At 39.3% G+C, this 11563-nt stretch overlaps 1 long non-coding RNA gene across 2 annotated transcripts in view; it reads right to left on the bottom strand.

Annotated features, from left to right (window-relative positions):
• Window positions 1-2317: 2317 nt before the first annotated feature.
• Window positions 2318-11563, bottom strand: part of LOC139877613 (uncharacterized) — a 14877-nt gene continuing 5631 nt past the window's right edge. For both annotated transcript variants that reach the window (XR_011768693.1, XR_011768694.1), the window contains one exon: window positions 2318-2418. This is a non-coding gene — a long non-coding RNA (uncharacterized lncRNA). The remainder of the gene's footprint in view (window positions 2419-11563) is intronic.

Raw genomic sequence — 11563 nt, 5'->3', positions numbered from 1 at the left:
TTAGACCACTCTTATTCATGACACCCGTCATGGAACCACACTGCTGTCACATTAGTGCCACTTCAGCAGCTTCTTCCAACCACATTCACTAACATCCATCACACCCATCACATTGACCCCACTTTCAATATTAATTATTTTATTATTCTTATTTATTATTATTATTATTATTATTATTATTATTATTATTATTATTATTATTATTATTATTATTATTATTATTACTAGCTTAAGGCCCGCGACTCTGCGGGATTTTTTTATAGGTTTCATCGAAATTGTATTTGTTCAAATAATAGGATTTTATATAGCATTTGATCGGTTGATTAGAAAGCAACAAAAAAAAAAACCTATATAATAATGATCTATTAAAGTTGCAAAAACCAAATAAAAAATGTAAACCATAATAACACTAAAAGCTATACTTTCATCTTAAACTTTACATTGGATTTCGTATATTCCACGATTCTAATAGCCGGTTTTTAGTTTTTTACAAAGTACTAAAACTCACTGTGTATGTGTTTTTGAATCGTAGATGAAATTCATTAAAAATACCCATCCTCATAGTATCTTTAATCACTACATTGCAATAACTTCAAATCATGACATCAAAAATTTTGTTCCTCGTGGTTGCTTCACAAAATCATATTCAGGGGCATCTCTAACATAAGCATTCTAGTTAGCCACTTGCGGGTCACATATGACCCAATTGTTCATGCTTGTTGGATCTTAATTTAATGGATGTTGCTCTTTACTGAACAGACATGTCTTCCATGAAATGGTCACTACATCCCTCTGAAATAGTCAGTCATAGAACTGCATCAAACGCCACTAAATTTAAGATCAATGTACAAAAAGTAATGGTGGTTAAGTGTACCCAACCTGTTTAAACACACTTGATATCTAGTCGTGTTGACGGGAACACCACATTACGAATCGTTACCCAAATCATCAATTTTGTCACCACGAATAGAACTTTTTTTATAATTTTCTAGAAGTATTATTCTACTAAGCTCTTTACATGTTGTTATGCTTCTCAATCAATAAAAATGGCACTTTCTATCAATAGCGTAAGTTATTACCATTCACACAATTATACCTTTTTCACATGAAAGAGAACCCTAAGCTTTGATCAGGGAGAACGATTAATATGTATTCTAAAATGTATAGTAAACATACCATGTATAAACTTTGAAGTTCTTGGCATGGAGGTCCTTAATCTGTTAATTGGGAGAAGATCACAATTAAAGAACATAATTCTTGCATACGGTATTATAAATGAAAAAATTAAATAAGGATTTGACATTACATAAATTTTACAATTACATATTGAAACTTCAAATTTTAGCAACCAATATTGCCCCTTGAAAATTATAACCTAATATTAATGAAATTTTGGCAACACTATATTAAAAAGTATACTAAACTAAGATATAGTTTTCCTTTTACTAATACAGGCCTAGACTAACCAACACCCATATAAGTACAAACTACTAATAACATTAACATGCTACAGCCACCTCTACTCCTCAAAATCTACCCATTGTGTTACCCATATAGACCCACCCGGTTAGACCCCCATTATGTGTTATTTACTGATACATCATAAGCTGATATAACCCAACTAATACAACAAAAGAACAACAAAACCTAATGGTTCGCTTTCTAGATATGGGAGATAATTAAAAAAATTACAGATGTTAAAATCTGTAAATAAGTAAAAAGCTAAAATCTGTAAATAAGTAAAAAAGCTAAAATTAGTAGATAATGACAACAAAAAGTAAACAAAATACATAAAATAAAATAAAAAGTTATTCTTATTTGAACATCCATATATAGGTTGATCCAATCCTGCTTTACTACAGGTTAGATACTTTCAACGTGAAAATAGCATGTAAAAAAAGACTAACGATAAGAACCTTTATATAGAGAGCCTTTGACGGTCCATTTATGTAATTGCACACACTATAACTGATTCCATTTGTGGTTACAAACCCCTGATTATCATGAGTTGTTTAGCAAAGTCAAATTATAAGACACCTTTATCAGTATCACATTTCAGATAATAAGTTATAAGGTTATCTAATTAGATAAAAACAAAGTCGTACAAGATTTATACCATTAGATACTGATAACTCCTCTTCCATCCACTTCCAGTGGCATTCCAAAATCCAACCCTCCAAAATGACTGTGAGAGAGAATTATTTCAACCCGAAAACAAATATGAATGACCCATATTAACCATTATACCCAACCATTAGTCATTAAACTACAAATTTTAGCACATATTGCAAACTTAAATAGTTAAAGAGAACATTACACTGGTGTAGAGAGTGTAAAAACTTTCTCCATTTAGTTCAGCCCATATATTTGTATTTGGTATGGTTCCCATATGATCAAGCTTCTGCATTAGAAGTGCCCCTGAAAATTCAGTTCAAAATTGACGATCACAATGCAATAGTAAAAGGATATTTACAAATCTTCATCAGTAGTTAAATAAGAACTTCTTTATAACCTGATATCGGCTAAAAAGTCACGTTTTCACCCCGATATTAAGGCCCAAAAACAAGAAAAAGATTCGTACTTTATCGGCAAAATACCCACTTCGTCGGTTAGAATTGAAGAACAAGTAATTACGAATACGATGCAAAAAGAATCAAGAGAATCGGAGCTAAAACGAAGATTCTAGAGCAAAAACGGTAAAAGACAAGATATCAAGTTACGATCCAGGGAATCAGCAAGCCAAAGGGCTTGCCAAAGGGCTCGCCAAACGGCCTGCCAATGTGAAAAACGGCCTGCCAAACGACCAGATCAAACGGCCTCAGCAAACGGGCTGCCTCGGCAAACGGGCTGGCCAAATGGCCTGCCAAACGGGTTGTCAAACGGCCTGCCAGCCGTTTGCAGGCAAAAAATCAAGTCTATTTAAAGGGCATTTGTCATTCATTTTCAACACACACTTCAATTCACTTATTTTTCTCTCTTATACAATATTAGTCATACTTTCAAGGTCTTCGACTCCGTGCGGGAAACCTAGTACCCGGAGAAGAACGCCGAAGATTGTATTAGGAGCGGTCTAGAGTCTTGAAGTTGTCACTTTTGTATTCAGAACTCGTTTAAACTACTGGTAATTCTATCTCTTGCCTTTACATAATGTCTTTCATTATTATGCTTTGCGATATTGTTGCCATGATTAGCGAGTAGTTATCTTTAGTGTATGTTATGACGTAATCAGTTAAAATGCCGAAATTATATTATGGCTTGTGTATGTTGTTAAAATGCTTTCCGATTATGCTTTGAACTCAATCGCTTTTTCAACTAATAGAACGTAGTTATTGACTCTGTTATTGGGAAGTCGCGAACCCCGATGCAGAGTACACTATCTGTGTCACCCCTTGGTAAGAGAAGTCTGTTGGATACAACGTGAGTTTGACTGAGGCACACCGGTTGTAGTAAGTCCAACGAGCCTTGGATTCCGACTGAGGACTCTTTCGTAGTGAAACATCTGACTAGACCCCTAGTACATTGTCGGTCCTAGACCATGCTAGTTTAGTCACCAAGCATATAAACTTCGTACGTGCACGCTGAAGCACAACGGTTGTTGTAAGCGGTACCTCTGCTAAGTAAGGCCATGGAACACGGTTAGTGTTAACTAGTACACTTCACCATAACGCGGTCTCAAGCATTGCACCTCACTTGAGGGATTCTTAGTTAATTAAGGAATTGTTTGTTCGAACGCATAAAGGATTGGACCGTTAGGATAACCGAACGTTTTCCTGAAAGTTAGCTTGACTTGGCCATGGTGTTCTTTATGGTTGAACTCTTTTAAGGGCCTAACTATCTTCTAAACCAATCATTAACGAAAGCATTGCGACCCATCACGTCTCTCGGATATGGAAAACCAGGTATTCTATTATACTTAAGAAAGTTTAGACCATTTCGGAATGTTAATACGTCACCCAACCGAGTCGCTCAATTGGATGAGCCGTCTGAACGTGTATGCCTGTAGTCAGACTGCACGGGCGTCGGGGGTAAGGGACGTTGCTGTCCATTCAGAATCTTCAAGCCTATCGCATTACCCAGTGACATGTCTTATGACAGGGGCGTTTAGGACTAGTGTAGTAAATACAAGGTCACTGCCTATCCATGAGCCAGCATTCCATAATACTGGCAAAGTAACTGATGAAATCATAGCATGCACTTGTTTTAGCCTTATCTGAATTACAAATTTTATCGTATTTACTTTACTTTACTTTAATCTAGAAAACCCAAAATTAGGTAATCACCAACTACTCCTGCACTTTATAACTATCTTAAGTTTTAGATATAGGTTCGATTCTACTGATATCTCAAAAATACGACTCTAGGTCATACTTTCCTTACTCATAATAAGGAGTAGTACGATTTAGGCCCCAATAAATATAAATTTAAAACAAGTACCTCCCTCTTGGTGGTCGGCTCTGACGCGCCGCGACCTAACGACATCGCGCAAAGTAAAACCGTCCGTTTGGCAATATCAAGAGGGAACCTAGTTTTTGGCGCCGCTGCCCGGGAACTGATATCAGACAATACTGCTTTCTATCAAACTCATTCACAAACATTTAAGTGGTGTCTAAGAAAGACAATTATATACGAACTTGGTTGTTGGATTTTCCGAACAGTCTCCAATTATATTGGAACCAAAAGGATCCTGCCTCTCCGTAGTCGGCCTGGCCACTTGGTTTATTGAATGGTTCGTGTGAAGCTCTGTTATCGAAATACCAGGGAATCAGTAGCAAGAACCAAAAACATATCTATAATTAGGATAATTAGAATACCTTAGCCTAGAACACTTTAGAATAAGATTACCTTAGATTACTTTAGATTAATCATTAGCCTTAGACTAAATTAGGAACCTAGTTTATCTGTTTAAAATTTTAAAACAACAAAAAGAGGCATACCCAGTGTATGACCCAAACCCGATCTAGACCAGGGCCGTTGTTATTCGTACCTGATCCAGACACCATAATCTCTAAAGCACGCAAGGAAGCAAGAATCAGAAAACAAATGGCGTTACGCGTTACTTTAACAGAAAACACTAAACCCTCGATTGAAGGTCGAGGAGGACCGATCAGATTCAAGGACACTCGTTCGAGTTAAAACATCACATCATTCAACTCATCCAGAATGGCTGCCAATTCCACGGATTACCGAATGACGATCCTAATTCTCACCTTGATAAATTCATATCTCTTTCGAACTCCTACAAGCAGCCAGGGATAGGACAAGATATAGTCCGTCTATACTTGTTCCCCTATTCTCTCACTCATCATGCACAGACATGGTTCGAAGGACTAGAAGAAGATTTCATCACGTCGTGGACGAAGATGGATACTAAATTCCTAACCAAATATTTCCCTCCTTCTAAACAAACCAAGCTAAAGAATGACATCATTAACTTCAAACAAAGTTATGATGAATCTCTTTACTGTGCATGGGAGCGATTCAAAACCCTGCTGAAGAAATGCCCTAATCACCAGCTAGAACGGTCAGCCCAAATATGCACCTTCTACAATGGTCTTACGGTAAATCATAGGACGACGATCGATGCCGCCGCTCAAGGAAATCTCCGCAGACGAAGCATGAGAATTGCTCGAGAACATGACAATGCATCATCATGACTGGAACAGTGGTGAAACAACTTCATCATCTGCACCACTCTCCGCGCTTAATAATCAAACGGAGGCCATCAAATCTCTCACAGACAAGATGGAGTCTCTTGCCAAACAACTCGGAGAATTGAAGACGCAGCCGCAGCAAGTTAACCAGGTCCAGGCCTGTGTTAATTGTACCAACCTGCAACCCGCAACCCACTGAAGAATATCAAGTTGAGTACGAAAACTTGACGGTTCAGTCTGTTACGTTCAATACCCAGCTCGCCAATCAAATCCCGGCTTCAATCAACAACCTAGGGTTAACCAATTCCAAAGAAACAACCAACCTTTTCGCTATCGTTACCCACCTTATCCACCCCAACAATATCAATTGACCTACGAACAACCACTTCCACTCACTGGTCCACCAGCTGAGGAAAATTCCCCAACCACCCAAATTACAAAAGTAGCCAACCCCGCTCTCGGAACTGATGATCAGTTGATACAGTTCATTCAAGGACAACAACAGCTAAATCAGAGAACTGCAACTAGACAAGACCAGACGGAAATCCTAATGAGAAATCAACTGGCTCTTCTCAAAAGCCTAGAAACGCAGCTCGGACATTATCACAACGCCTTGAAACCCGACCTCAGGGAAGGTTACCTAGTAATACTATCCAAAATCCCCACATAGAGGAAGCTAAGCAAATGGACTTAGTAATCCCAGGAGAAGAACCACTGAGGCGGTTAGCTAGAATCAAGAACAAATCGACGTATACTCAACAGTTGCCCACAGCAACTCCGGTTCGTGTACCTTATCCTGGAAGGTTACAGGAAGAACCATCCAAGCTTGATTCCTTCAAACTTGATGGAAGATTCCTGGACACCGTGTCCAAAGTGCCTAATCAAAAGAGATATATCCGAAGGCTTCTCTCTACGAAGGAAAAGATACCAGATTCTAACAAAATTTCACTGAGTGAAGACTGCTCGGCAGTACTCAGAAACTCTCTACCAAAGAAGCTAGGAGATACGGGCCGCTTTATTTTCCCGTGTTCAATCTACCAATCTGGAACCATTCATGCGCTAGCAGATTTAGGAGCAAGTATCAACCTGATCCCCTACTCTCTCTACAAGAGATTAGAATTAAGAGACTTGTCACCAACCAAAATGACAATCCAACTTGCCGATCACACAATTCGATATCCTAAGGGCATAGTTGAAAACGTCTTGGTGAAAGTCGAAAAATTCTTATATCCTACGGATTTCGTAGTGATGGACATTCAGGAAGACCTACACACACCAATAGTGTTAGGAAGACCTTTCATGAATACGGCTAGGACAGTTATTGATGTGTACAATCAAACCCTGATCTTACGATTACATGGGGAGAGCGTTACCTTCAAAATTGACCGACCTACCGATCTTTCTGGACAGGCAGAGATGCTTGTTATTTCCACCAGACGGATCACTTCCGATGATGAGTCCCCACCACCAGCCGAAGATATCGAGATGGGTGTCGAATCACAGTCTGTTGACGACCCAGAAATGGAAGAAGAGGATCCCAGCGAAGAAATAGAGGAAGAGGAAGAACCTGAGGAAGAAGAGGAAATGAAAGACGTAAAAGAAAATGCGATAATACCGTCTCCAAGCCCGGAGCACCATGAAGAATTAATGAGGCTTGAGACTAAAGATCGCAGTTTAATCATTCGCTTCAAGAAGAAGACTGATAAGGTTAACATCAAAGACATAGAAATCGATCCAGAAAGTGTCAAAGTAAAGGATACTGCAGAAACCCGTTCATCGGAAGAATCCTCAGACGATTATGCCACCGATGATGACGAGGAAGAGCAACGCAAAGACACCTCGGATAACTCATATTCTCCTTCCGAATCAGATCAGGAGGAGCCGGACTCTTCTGCAGATCAAATTTCGATCATATCCACTCACGTCGACATGATAAACTTCATCAATGACACCGATGAATTTGAAAAGATACTCGAAGCTATCCATAAATCAACAATTGATTACACGCTACGCTTAACCGAGAGAACCACGACTATCAAGAACGAATACGATCGTTATCTCCAGAGAGAAGACAATAATGCTGAAATCCTAGAAGAACGCATTCAAGAATTTATCAATACCCTTCACGATCATATCTACCGCGAAGAAAGGCAACGAGAGCACGACTCAGTAGTTCGCACTATTCTAGAGACAAGATTTTGTCGAGATCAGAAGATCATTCACTCTAAGGTCTACAACGCCTTAGCCGGATCTACACTTCCGTTCTCAACAAACCAACGCGCACTACTGACTCTCATCCGGAAGCATATGGATCATTCCACCGGACGCCCGACTTATCACTCCGACTTGCAAATGATCGAGGATATTCACAGCTTTTTCGCTCTCTTAGAGAGGGATAATTTTGAAAGCACACCAGAAAGGCTAGTAATTTACGTAACAATTGATCACCACGCTGATCTAATTGTCAAAGAGTTACAAGACGTAGTCACAGAGGAAGTAAGACACAACAACCCGTTTTCTCATCTTGAATCAGACCGAGTCAACATTGCCACCTACGTTACTAAGCAGATAGCACGTATCTTCCAAGAATCCACGGATCCTAGCTTCACATTTAAAGCCGGATGTAGGGAGATATACTCAAAGACGGTGACATTAATGCTTGGGTCAGGGCTGCTCTTCACTTCTTTTCAGCTTCGCCTTTTGACTACTCTGTGCGAAGCTACGGACTCCTACTGTGGAGACCACCGATCAGAAGACTTTGAAATACTGAAGATACAATTTCTGACACTATTTGAAGATCTCCGAAATAAGCATCCTATCAGAGAGATAATCACCACCAGCACTGCCTCAATGATCGACATTCATGGGTCAATCAGCAGAGCAGTGGATCATATTCTTATCGGACTTCAAGATTTGTTGTCACGAGCCGAAACCGCACACTATCTTTCTTTCAGAAGATCTAAGAGAAGTACCGGACCTGTTACCACTTTTGGTCCGACACTTTCTCAGAATTTATCCACCAAGACTCACATTCCCTCGAGAAGACCAAGATCACAACTACCAGAGGGGAATGACTACTTTTTGAGCATCAATATGGTCGAGCCAACGACCTTAAACAAAAGCGCTTCTCGGAAGGCAACCCGTGCAATAAAATAGAGTAGAAGAATAAAGGATGACAAGTGAGCCGATGAATAAAGAACGGAACTTCCAAGCCTTCACAAGCAACCACGTCTGCTGGGGGTACCCTTTTCTTTTCGCTACTAGCTCAAATCGCTATGCCACATCCTAAGCTTATCACTGAGTGTGGGATTCCAACCCAAATGAACACTAAACGAATAATCCCAAAGCTTCAACTAAAACTCCTAAGTGTGGGATACACTAGGAACATTGAGGACAATGTTCGTTTAAGTGTGGGATGTTGGTATAATCCTTTTTATGCTGTATTAAAATAACCCATTACAAAGATTCCAAGTTTTTAAGCCAAATTTCAAATTTTTAACAAAAGAAAGCCTTTTCGAAAAAGTATTTTTGAAAACCTGAAACGTTTGTAAATAAAAATAAGGCTTAAATAAGGTGGAAATCTTGTTAGGACGAACCGAATCTCTAAAAGAGCATTGCATGACTAGGCATTATCGACCTAAATTGATCATGGTGATGCACCCAAATAAGACCAGCATTCATCTTTAATGCTTCACTATTTTCCGTTGAGAGTGCCGATGTCTGTGCTCGGAATCAGAACTGGATTTAGATCTACATTTCCAAGTAACGAAATGTGATTCGGTTATAATCAGAAGAGCTAGCCATTTGTCAAAAACAACCCTCTCACACTTCCGCTTCTTCTACCTCGTCCACATCATCTTCACTATCAATTGAAAATCCAGAAAATGAGATTCCTTCCGTAAACCCGATGTTACAAACTTCTCAAGTATCACGGCAAAGGTCTTGAAAAAGTCTACCGGCAAAAAGTTTCTCGAGATGAAATCTCCAAAAAAAAAAATATTTTTCAAAGTTCTGAGAAAAAGAGCAACCGCAAATGCCTATCGCTTCAAAAAGAAGTATAGTTCAAAAAAAAAAAAAAAAACCAGCACTCCTATCTATCTTAAATTTTCCAAAATAAAAGTTTTTTTAGACTATGTAACCCTTTTTCACCCTTTAAAACAACTTCACCACCACTCCAAAATTCCGTTCCATCACTGACAAATGACCTAGATGCTATGGTTACTACCGATTTCAAATTAGTAGCAAGGATTTGAGTCTTTATCAAGCCTATGACGATGAGTACAACATGACTGGCTATGAGCGAAATTCATTTCTTAGATCTATAGGGAACCCTAAACACTTGAGTAATTTGAGTGACCCGTGAAAGCTAGCATAAGTCATGTAACCTCCTCGCATGCTTGCAGAGATAGTTTCATCCCTAACATAAGATGACTCACCTTATCTTTCGCTCTTATAATAAAAAGCAAACTGCTTAGGCTATTAGAAAAGAAACTCCGAAAAGATATCTTGAAGTAAAAACGAGAAGTTTGCTTGAGGACAAGCAAAGTCTAAGTGTGGGATATTTGATATCAGCTAAAAAGTCACGTTTTCACCCCGGTATTAAGGCCCAAAAAAAAGAAAGATTCGTACTTTATCGGAAAAATACCCACTTCATCGGTTAGAATTGAAGAACAAGTAATTACGAAGACGATGCAAAAAGAATCAAGAGAATCATAGCTAAAACGAAGATTCTAGAGCAAAAACGGTGAAAGACAAGAAATCAAGTTACGATCCAGGGAATCAGCAAGCCAAACGGCTTGCCAAATGGCCTGCCAATGTGGAAAACGGCCTGCCAAACCACCAGATCAAACAGCCTCAGCAAACGGGCTGCCTCAGCAAATGGTCTGGCCAAACGGGCTGCCAAACGGCCTGCCAGCCGTTTGCAGGCAAAAAATCAAGTCTATTTAAAGGGCATTTGTCGTTCATTTTCAACACACACTTCAATTCACTTATTTCTCTCTCTTGTACAATATTAGTCATACTTTCAAGGTCTTCGACTCCGTGCGGGAAACCTAGTACCCGGAGAAGAACGCCGAAGATTGTATTAGGAGCGGTTTGGAGTCTTGAAGTTGTCACTTTTGTATTCAGAACTCGTTTAAACTACTGGTAATTATATCCCTTGCCTTTATATAATGTCTTCCATTATTATGCTTTGCGATAGTGTTACCATGATTAACGAGTAGTTATCTTTAGTGTATGTTATGACGTAATCAGTTAAAATGCCGAAATTATATTATGGCTTGTGTATGTTGTTAAAATGCTTTCCTATTATGCTTTGAACTCAATCGCTTTTCCAACTAATAGAACGTAGTTATTGGCTCTATTATTGGGAAGTTGCGAATCCCGATGCAGAGTACACTATCTGTGTCAGCCCTTGGTAAGAAAAGTCTGTCGGATACAATGTGAGTTTGACTGAGGCACACCGGTTGTAGTAAGTCCACCGAGCCTTGGATTCCGACTGAGGACTCTTTCGTAGTGAAACATCTGACTAGACCCCTAGTACATTGTCGGTCCTAGACCATGCTAGTGTAGTCACCAAGCATATAAACCTCGTACGTGCACGCTGAAGCACAACGGTTGTTGTAAACGGTACCTCTGCTAAATAAGGCCATGGAACACGGTTAGTGTTGACTAGTACACTTCACCATAACGCGGTCTCAAGCATTGCACCCCGCTTGAGAGATTCTTAGTTAACTAAGGAACTGTTTGTTCGAACGCATAAAGGATTGGGCCGTTAGGATAACCGAACGTTTTCCTGAAAGTCAGCTTGACTTGGCCATGGTGTTCTTTATGGTTGAACTCTTTTAAGGGCCTAACTATCTTCTAAACCAATCATTAACGAAAGCATTGTGACCCATCACGTCTCTCGAATA

This window comes from Rutidosis leptorrhynchoides, chromosome 11 (assembly GCF_046630445.1).
Source record: "Rutidosis leptorrhynchoides isolate AG116_Rl617_1_P2 chromosome 11, CSIRO_AGI_Rlap_v1, whole genome shotgun sequence".
NCBI classification, from domain to species: Eukaryota; Viridiplantae; Streptophyta; class Magnoliopsida; order Asterales; family Asteraceae; genus Rutidosis; species Rutidosis leptorrhynchoides.
Note: the sequence above shows the minus strand (reverse complement) of the source record. Positions and strands in the feature narration are given on the sequence as shown.